The following is an 11160-nucleotide window of genomic DNA, read 5'->3' on the forward strand; positions in this document are numbered from 1 at the left end:
TTCCAGCTCACCAGGCTCAGCCTTTGTCAGAGGTTTTCTGCTTCTAAATAGTAATAAAGAGTGTTTACTTACCTGCTGTGTCTTATATGTTGTGTGTACCGAGGGGCAGGTTTGCTCAGAAGTGGTGTTTTAAATCTACCTCTTCCCTCCATCCCACTGAGGTGACTGGAGAATTCAATCTCATTCGCTATTGAAGGGCCCCTCCTCTTCCTGCGAGTTACTCAAGAATTGGGGGGAGGGACTTCTGTGGGGTCTTCAGTCCATTGTGATTGTCCCTGCTCCCCTCACTGTCCAAGTCCTTGAAGGTGGGCTTCTCTGCTACTCCTGGGCCCACGGGGCACGAGAGGGGAGGAGAGGTGAGGTGAGGTGAGGAGGGGGCTTCTGCCTAGGCTGGGAGCCCTAGTGCCTCCCTACCTGCACCAAGAAGCCCTGAGGCCGTCTCCCAGAAGTGCCTTGAACAGAAATTTCTGCCCTGCAGGGCACTCAACCCTCCCTCCTATGCACAATCCCATCAAGGTGCTCAGGATTCTGGAGAAGAGCCAGGCTTAGCCAGTCGGCTAACGTGGTGAATGTTCCCGGAGGCAAAAGGGGTAGAGTCTGGCTCCCTGCTTGGTGTAGAGACACATGGGGCAGAGAAAAGACATGAAGCTGCCCCACCAGCATCCTCACTCCCAGGGTCCTGATTACCGGGAGGCCTTGGTTATTTAGGAGGGTACTGGGGAGGAAGGGGACCATCGAGGGCATCAACACAAAGCTAAGTTTTCTGGGTTGGAGGCTGGTTTTGTGATACACTTGTGTATGCTGATAACTCCCTGGAACTCTGGGAAGAGGAGATTTTGGAATTTTCCAGCATAATCCATTTTGGTGTATCAGCAGATCATTTTAGATCTCACTACATTTGCTGCATTTATGGTTTCATATGGACTCTGCTATTCATTGGTATACCTTTAGGTCTGCATGAAAGCACTCACCCTGTGCATAGCTTTTATGTAGTTAATATAACTGTATTTCAGGGCTGAATTTTCCCAAAGCAACCGGAATAATTGAGGCTGTCAAATCACTACTTTCTTCTGGGTTGGGTACGCACAGGAAAAGGCAGGAGGTTTTTGAGGCAAGAACCTGGGCTTTGGAATTAGAGAGACTTGAGATCAGATACTTGCTCTGCTATTCACTAGCTTTGTGACCTTAAACAAGTTACTGAATTTCTCTGAGCCCCAGTAAGTGGCTGTTCCTTTTCCCTGCCCTTAAGGTTCTGCTCTGGATGATGTAGTAATGAATATATGGGATTATTAATGATCGTAACAGTTACCATTGAGTGCTTACTATATACTAGGCACTCTAAGCACATTACCCTTTTGGTGACTGTATTATTAGTTCTTCCAAGTGAATATTATTATCCCCATTTTACAGATGTGGTAACTCAATACTGAAATTTGGGAGTTGGTGAAGCCTGGGTTCAAAATGATATTTTACTGATTCTAACATCTGCGCTCTCACCATTGTAACACACTGTCTTAACCTTTTACCTTTATTAAGTAATATATTTATAAATTAACATGGATTATCAATGCCTAAGCCCAGTGAAATGACTAATGGAGAGACTTTGAGGCATAGTGGCAATCTGGTGGTCAGGAGCTGCTCTTTTAGAATCTCTCAGGCTTTGGGATATATGACCATCTAGGCTGCCAGTAAGTAGGACCACTAATTATTTCAGGACTGCAAAAAAAAAAAAAAAAAAGAGGGGGCAGTAATTTAGGCAGTGGGAATGACTTGTATTTGATTCAACAGACTAGCCTTATGAAAAGGTCATTAAGCCTAGTTCAATATTAAGATAGGTACTTCCCTGGTGGTTCAATGGTTAAGACTCTTTCACTGCAGGGGGTGCGGGTTTGATCCCTGGTCGGGGAACTAAGATCCCACATGCCACGTGGCGTGGACAAGAAAAAAATACTATTAAGATAGAGCCCATCTTGCTTACCTAAAGTGAAAGTGAAAGTTGCTCAGTCATGTCTGACTCTTTGCAACCCCATGGACTATAGTCCATGGAGTTCTCCAGGCCAGAATACTGGAGTGGGCAGCCTTTCCCTTCTCCAGGGGATCTTCCCAACCCAGGGATCAAACTCAGGTCTCCCACATTGCAGGTGGATTCTTTACCAGCTGAGCCACCAGAGAAGCCCAAGAATACTGGAGTGGGTAGCCTATCTCTTCTCCAGTGGATCTTCCCAACCCAGGAATCAAACCAGGGTCTCCTGCATTGCAGGCGGATTCTTTACCAACTGAGCTATCAGGGAAATCAACAGCTTATCTAAAGTTGGTCTGAATTACTCAGTTTGTTTTAAGTGGGTAAGGTGCCAGCTCTAACAGTCCAGTAAGTTATGTCTATGTACTTTTCAGTGAGTAAGTAGGGGGAAAGGAGACTTCAAATCTCCAGACATGTTGCAAACCGGGTAATGGAATCAATGTTTTTAAAATTGTGGTACCAAATCTATGATGGGATGGGAGAGAAAGACATAATTTCCTTATGGCCAGCTTTGTAAAGTCTCGACACTAAATGGTAGCAGACTTTTATTATGTGGTGCGGGCATTGTGTGCAGCACTCTTGAGTGGTTACGTTGCTTTGTGCAGCACTCTTGAGTGGTTACGTCGCTTCTAGCATGTGGCAGAGTGAGGGCGCTAAGCTTCACATAAGCTTTAGCATACTGAACCACCCTGACCTGTGACCTTCTCAAGTTGCTGTAGAACAGAATTTCTCATTGCCTAGGTTTGTTCTTCAGTACTTAAGACAAGTGCTCAAGACCATGATGAAATTGGTGTAGGAAGTGCTGCTGCACTGGTAGCAATATCCCCAGGGGATCTATTTGGTAAACCCTGTTTGGTTTGCTGCTGGAAGCACTCTAGCCAATGGACCTCAGATTCTCCCAGGTAGGTCAGACCCTGGCCCATCTAGCCCAACTTCTCTGGGGCTTAAAGAAATTGTAGAAAAGCATCATAGCCTCCCTAGGGTCAAGTTTACTTTATTACTATTTTAAAAAATTTTAACTGCACTTGGTCTTTGTTGTGGTGCACAGGCTTTCTGTTAGTTACACCATGCAGGGACTTCTCTAGTGGCTCATGGGCTTAGTTGCCCAGGGATTGAACCTGAGACCCTCCATTGGAAGGCAGATTCTTAACCACTGGACCACCGGGGAAGTCCCTTACATCAATTTTTAGATATCAAGAAATGCCAACAGGAGTTTCTAGCTCTTTACCACTTTATAGATAAAGCAAACAGCATTCATGGAAAGAAGGCTACCTATGCACTGAGCACGGTGTTAGATTCTGTAGAGGCAATCATTATTGCCCTCAGCGGTCTCCTGTTCTGTTCAAAGAAATAAAACAAATATACACCAAACGCCAGTTATCAGCCTTTTTTTTTTTTTTTTAATTTTTATTTTAAATTTTATTTTTTTTTCCATTTATTTTTATTAGTTGGAGGCTAATTACTTTACATCATTACAGTAGTTTTTGTTATACATTGAAATGAATTAGCCATGGATTTACATGTATTCCCCATCCCAGTCCCCCCTCCCACCTCCCTCTCCACCCGATCCCTCTGGGTCTTCCCAGTGCACCAGGCCCGAGCACTTGTCTCATGCACCCAACCTGGGCTGGTGATCTGTTTCACCCTAGATAATATACATGTTTCAATGCTGTTCTCTTGAAACATCCCACCCTCGCCTTCTCCCAGAGTCCACAAGTCTGTTCTATACATCTGAGTCTCTTTTTCTGTTTTGCATATAGGGTTATCGTTACCATCTTTCTAAAGTCCATATATATGTGTTAGTATACTGTAATGGTCTTTATCTTTCTGGCTTACTTCGCTCTGTATAATGGGCTCCAGTTTCATCCATCTCATTAGAACTGATTCTAATGAATTCTTTTTAATGGCTGAGTAATATTCCATGGTGTATATGTACCACAGCTTCCTCATCCATTCGTCTGCTGATGGGCATCTGGGTTGCTTCCATGTCCTGGCTATTATAAACAGTGTATCAGCCTTTTTTTCAATTGTTGGAACATATTTTCTGGCCTGTAGATGTTGGTTTTCAAAGGATTCTGTGTATCAAACAGTGTTATTTAACAAATAACTATTTTCTCAGTTAAAATTAAGAAAGTCTGTTGATATGATTCCAACTAAGAGCAGTTACTTGCCATTTAAGCTTAGGATTTCTGAGAGGATTCAATGAGTATTGTTATTTTTATTATTATGACATGCAGCCTAATCACAGGCAAGTGGACCATTTTACTAGGCTCTTTGTAATACTGACAATACAGCCAAATCCATCCTTTACTTAAACTTCTATGAACTTTGGGAGCACAAATTAGGAGAAAGTTGTATAGGAAGCTGGTAGTTTTAATACATGTTAAATATAGTGAGAGCTAAAAGATTTTAGGGCAGTCTAAGTTCAGTATGGACCATTTTAGTTTGCAAAGCTTCCGCGATAGTCAGATAGTTTCACATTATGTCCTCATTTGACTAAACAGTTGCTAGAAAAGTTGACTTTGTTTTACTTCAAATTAATATGCAATATTACAGTTTCAGTTGTGATATTCTGCAGCTTTTTGTTTTTATGTTTATACCTACTATCTCATGTTTTATTCTTCATTCTGCACTACATACAAAAATAATTGCACACAAGGCAGAAACTTGTGATTACTTTTTTGGTAGGCAGCATTAAACCATACTCTAGTATTTAGAAAATGATGACAAAGAGCTCTCTGACGGTTTTGTCTGTAAGTACAAGTTTTAGGATACTTATTCTCATTAAAAAATTTTTTTGTTTGATATACATTTACTTTGATCACTTCAATAAGCCATATTGGTTCCAGGAAAGAAGAGAATGAGCAAATATTGAAAATTTCATGCCTTTACCATTACAATCCCTGATATTGTCTAGACAGTTTTGAAACTTCAGAACACATATGACCTGCTTTGTAAAAGACTCATACTATTGGACTCCCCGCTGATAGATGTTTCTAACATTTTTTCATGAAATATTTATTACTGATAAGGAAAAGAAAAATAATGGCAATATTGCATCTGTAACTACAAAATGCATTTAGAAATCCACCAATAGCTATTTTGCTTGCTGGGATATATTTCAGTTGTATTTACTGAGCTGCTTAGGGAAACATTTATATAGTCCATTTCATTGCCAAATTTTGGTGTTTGTAGTGTATAGATCAAAGTGGTCATCTATGTTTTTCAAAGCATCAGAGATTTTGTAAAAAATGCTCAGGCCAAAAAAAAAAAATGTATGGACAAAATAGTCTCTGTGGGGACTTGCCTATCCCCACTTGTAGTCCAGTGGTTGAGAATCCACTTTCCAATGCAGCAGACGTGGGTTCCATTCCTGGTCAGGGAATTAAGATGCCACATGCCGTGGGGCAACTAAGCCTGTGCACTGTAACTAGAGAGACCCACACGCTACAACTACTGAGTCCGTGCAGTCTAGAGCGCTTGCTCCACAATTAGAGAAAGTCCTAGGGCCACAACAAAGACCCAGTACAGCCAAAAATAAATAAATAAATAAATTAAAGAAAAACGGTTTTTTAAATTGTAGTCTCTTGGACTTTAATCTTTTAGTTTAAGCGTTAGTTGTGGAACCATTTTTGAGCTTCCAAGAAAAAGAATAGATTTTTATAAGGAAAGCTGGAGCCTCCCCTACAAAGAAGTGCTATTTTTTTGTATTTATATCATATTCTGAGTGCCCCCACTGAGGATGAAGGGAAGTAGAAAGAAGATTCAGTTACAGTCCAGAGACAATGGGTTTGACGAGAACATCAAAGAGCTCCATGATGATTTATATGTCTGTCAGGTGATGAGTTGTGGGATGTGAAGAATTGTTTCCAAAACCCCAAATGAGGCAGACCACAGGATTGTCGTTGGTAAACAATGAATATGAAAGAAGTCAATGTCAGAAATGATATACTCCTTGAGACAAATAAGAAGCTACACTTTGCAGAGGGTTCTTTCGACAAAGGGGAAAAGGAAGGGGAAAGCGAGGCAGCTAATCATGTGCAAATGCCGTGTTAGGATCTGGGTGTATAAAGAGGAATACAACATCATTCTTGTTTTCTAGGAGTGCAAACCTAGTGGGAAAAAGAAACATTGAGTGTCTCTTAGTTTCCAGACAGATCACGTATGTCATTTCACTTTTATCTTCACAGGGAAAGATAAGTAAAAACTGACTAGACATGGCCTTTATTTGATCTAGAAAAAGACTTGGGCAATAAGAATTTACCAGTATATCCGGATCTGCCCAGTGTACAAGATGCCTAGACCACTTAAAAAACAAATGCCTCAGGGATCTATTACTTTGCATGGATAAGCTGGTGATCCAGATCCCAGACTTTGAAGCCTGGACGAATAGACCTTGACTCTGTACGAACCTTCCATGGCCTACTGCCTAACAAGGCTCAGGATAGAACAGTGTATCTGACCTCATAAGACATATATAGATAGACATAGACATGCTACAAGTCAGGGCATGGGAACATTTAACAGTTGAGAAGTGTGAGAAGAATATTCTAGAAGTCAAAATTACAGTTGCTAGATAGGAAACTGAAGCCTGACCAATCTGGTGCAGTGACCTCAGAGTTAATATTGGGAGGCAGAGGAGGATATGGGGAGATGCACAGACTCTGAAGTCAGCAACCTGGGTTCAAATCCAGGGCCTGACACTGACCAGTTGTGAAACCTTAAGCAGGCTACCCAGGTCTCTGAGTTTTGGCTTCCTCATTGGTAAAATAAGGATAATAATAATATTTGCTTCAGAGGGTTGTTGATATAAATAAATGAGATAATTCAAGCAAAGTGCTTAGCAGGAGTGCCTGGAATGTAGTATTTGGTTAACAAATATTTAAAACCTCAGAAGCAGGCAGAGTTTCAGCTAGAATTAGGGAGTACCTTCTGAGTCCTGAAGGAGGTAAGCTTTGGACAAGTAAAAGGAACTACATGGAGCAGACAGAAAGATAAAGACTTGGCTGTCTCAAGCAGGTTGTGCAGATTTAGAATATAAAACGAGTTGGATGTCCCACTGGTGTGCCCCTAGAGCCCCATCCCTCCCGCTATGACAGCTCTTAATGAGTGAATTTTAATTGTTTACTTGTCTGTCTTCACTGGACTATGAGTTATGTGAGTTCAGGTTGATGCTTTTCCTCTCTCTGACCTAAGTAACTACCGCAGTGACTGTCATACAGTGCTCATGCTCAGTTGCCCAGTTGTGTCTGACTCTTTGCGACCCCATGGACTGTAGCCCACCAGGTTCCTCTGTCCATGGAATTTTCCAGGCAAGAATACTGGAGTGGGTTGCTGTTTCCTTCTCCAGGGGATCTTCCCAACCCAGGGATCGAACTCGCATCTCCTGTGTCTCCTGCCTTGGCAGGTGGATTCTTCACTTACCACTGGGAAGCCCCCATCATACAGTATAACCTGGGAAGCCCCTGTCATACAGTAGATGCTCATAAATGTTGCTTGAAAGAATAAACATTTTTTAGAGGCTTAAATGAGCACACACAACACTGTTTCTGAATCTTGACTTACAAAAGGGTATTAGGAAAATTAACCTCATAGATAAACCAACATATTATCATAAGAAGGTGTCCCCTTTTTTAAAAAACACTTTTATTTTTTTCTTGTCTCATTTTTGTAAAGGAAGTGAATTTCAGTACGAGAGAATGTGTAAACTCACCACAGGTGACAATATTATAACACTGTCACAGGAGAATTCACACCTATAGATGAGCTAGTTGAAGAACAAAGTTAGTTTTGAAAGGTTAGAGAAAAAGATTTTGAAATGTCAGATCCACTCTATAAAACTAACCACCCTTGCCATCATCCTTTTAATCTAACTGGGTTTGAGAATAGCCTAGGGCATTTGAAATGAAGACAATTAACACCCCAGACAGGGCATCCACACACAATATACTGTCACCTCTCAGAGACCTCAGGAGGTGGCACGTTTAGATAAGAAGATACTTTTGACCTTGGCTGACAGTTTGTCAATGCTTTTATATTTGATTTAAAAGACATTTATATTCTAAAAGGCTGTCGTTTGCTTAAACTGTGAAGTTCTCCTCCTTTTCCTCATGGTTTTTATTTCTTAGTTTATTGAAAAACAACAAGAATGAAAATGTTTTCTCTGCTGGGTGAGACCTGAGGAAACAACTCTTGCTGCTTGCACTTAAATGAGTTCAGTCCATCCCTCCTCTGGCTCTCTCTAAAGAATGCTTGGCTTTTGTTTAAAGCCCAGAATGTTAAACTTGGAAGTAGCCTTATGGGTCATCTGGTTCAACACCATTTAACAGATGGAGAAAATGAGGCTCAGAGAGAGGAAATGATTTAGTAGCAAAATATGGAGTGTAATCAGACTCTCATAATTGCTGTGGGCCAAAAAAAAAAAAAAAAAAAAAGGTGGACCAGAGGCATGTAGGATCAAATTTGTGTGTGTGTGTTTTTCCCTCTGATTTTCTTGAGAGCACTAATTTCACTCTCTCAACAAATATATTTGACATCTAATATGTTCCAGATACTGAAGATACAGTGGTGACCAAGGCACACAGAATCCTGCCATCATGGACTCTATGTTCTAGTGCAGGAGACAGACAATGAACAATCAGATAATTCTGCTTCTAAGGGGATTATATTTGTATTAGAGGGCCCAGTCTTCCTTCGTCTTTCTCTATTGGCGCCCTGCAAGTTCTCTTGCTTCCCCCTTGTATTTTTCACCCCTTCCTCTCTTGTGGGTCTGGTGAGAGAGAAGAGAGCCATTACAATTCCTCTTTCTTTACACTTCAAGCTCAGTGTGAAATTTTGAATTTGCTAAAATCAGGTTTAGTACCCATGTAGCACTACAGTGAAGATGTCAGTATTTTTCATCAGCACTGCAGCAGTGGGCTGGCTCGGCTGTCAGCTTGCTTGTGAGATGACAATGAAGGACTGGATGTGAGAGTTGTACTATTACCTTATAATTTATCTGTTCCTTTTTAATACAGTTTTAGTTGTGCTGAACCCCATCGTACCTGGCTGCTTTGACAGGTGTACTATTTTAGCAACACAGGACAAAACAGAGAACGAAAAGAATGCATGCTACACTTTTGCTGTCAGCTCGAGGTTGCAACATTCCTAAATTTGCAGATGATTTGTTCAGTGTTGTTCACAGACAAAAAAGCTTAGGTTTTGTTTTTCCTCTGTGACACTGCATATTCTCACAGTTCACCTCGTAGGTGGGCTGCTGTCCGTAAGGAGTGAATGAGGGGATCCCTTCCCTATCTTCTGCTTTCATCTTTGAAATTCCACCATTGTGATGGATTTGTCCACTCAAAATATAAAGAGTTCAGGGCGGACTAACTTCTCAAATGCTTAACACCGGTGTATGTGTTCACTTATCATATCAATTTCTTCCCTGACCCAAAGCATGAAAAAGGGTGACAGATGGAGTCGGCCATAGCAAGTGAAGTAGGAAGATAATGAGACAATCGTGGTTCGGTTCCCCAGAGCCATCCCCCAGTCTGCTGTTTTATTTTATTTTTTTTATTCTTGGTGTGGCAAGTGAATGTAGGAGGCTTATATTTACAGTTTATCTACCAAAGTTGATAGATTCTAAGGTTGAGCATGCATCAATCAAGGAGAGTTATCATGAACCGCCATTTAAATGGTAGAGGGTTGTTTTCAACCCTAGTGGATGGCAAATATCTGGCTTTTGGCGTAAGGCAGCTCTGCAACATCTGATCCATCGGTAGGACTAGTGAGGATTTAAAAATCGTTCTCCCTATTGGGGTCCCAGATGGGCCAGGCTCTCAAGGAACTAGGTGTGACATTGTTGAAGAGACACACAGACAACATAATTTCAGCTACTTAAATTTCAGTTTTAAAAAGTATTTTATAGGGACTTCCCTGGTGGTCCAGTGTTTTAAGAGTTCACCTTCCGATGTAGGGGGTGTGGGTTTGATGAAGATCCCCTGGAGGAGGGCATGGCAACCCCCTCCAGTGTTCTTGCCTGGAGAATCCCATGGACAGAGGAGCCTGGTGGGCTACAGTCCATGGGGTTGCAAAGAATTGGACACAACTGAAGCAACTTAGCATACATGCATGGGGAGCTAAGATCCCACATGCCTTGCAGCCAAAAAACCAAAGCATAAAACAGAAGCAATATTATAAAAAACTCAATAAAGACTAAAAATGGTCTACATCAAAAACAATCTAAAAAGAAAAAGTATTTTACACACTCAAAAGAAAAAATGTAGAAGAGTGTTCAGCTTCAAACATTAAACAAGTTCTTGTTCTAGTGAAAAATGAGGAAGTCTGGGGGAAATATTACTTAACAGCACATCTTGAAATACAAGAGAGAAGGAAATAAAGGTTGAAAGGTTCTAAAAAATTTGATAGCTTAGCATCAATTGAAGAAAAACCATATTCTCTATTAACTACAGACGATAAAAGATACAACACAATTATCAACACTCACAATGTGACTTAAAACAAGTTTGATGTCCCAAATGCTAAAAGGTAGGCCCTGCAGGTCAAAAGGCACAGACAAATCCACATAAAGGCAAAGCACCAATGAAATGATTTATTCTCTCATGAGGCCTATCAAATAGATACATCTGGAACATCTTTGGACCCAGACTGATTATTGTACCTCAACCAGCACTTTGGGATCTTGGACAAGAAGCCTGGAGATGCTTGATTTGTTCAGGATCAAGATTGCTGGAGATGCGAGGAGGAGTCGGGGAGAGGCGGGGGGGGGGGGGGGGGGGGGGGCTTGGGGAGGGGAGGCAGCGGGTCCCAAGTCCACTGTTCACTTCCGCTGATTTCCTAGGAGCCTCCTACCTGTGCCCTGTGGGGATCACCCACTGACAGTACTGACTTTTGTGTTTTGGTCTCAGAGCTTTTGGGCCTTTCATTCTCTGTCAGTATGTTTCTGCCCCACATGAAGATCAACACAGCTTGCCTGTCTCATTAACCCCTTTGGGGACTCTTTGGGCTAAGTCAGGGTGGCCTTCCTGGGAAGACTGCAAGGACAGAAAGATTTACCAGGCATTCGTGTCTGTGTGCATTGGGAGCACAGGCCGCATCCTGCAAGGACCTTCTTCCAATGTCCTTGGAAGGACAGGGAA

Source organism: Odocoileus virginianus, unplaced genomic scaffold, assembly GCF_023699985.2.
Source record: "Odocoileus virginianus isolate 20LAN1187 ecotype Illinois unplaced genomic scaffold, Ovbor_1.2 Unplaced_Scaffold_2, whole genome shotgun sequence".
Classification (NCBI taxonomy): domain Eukaryota; kingdom Metazoa; phylum Chordata; class Mammalia; order Artiodactyla; family Cervidae; genus Odocoileus; species Odocoileus virginianus.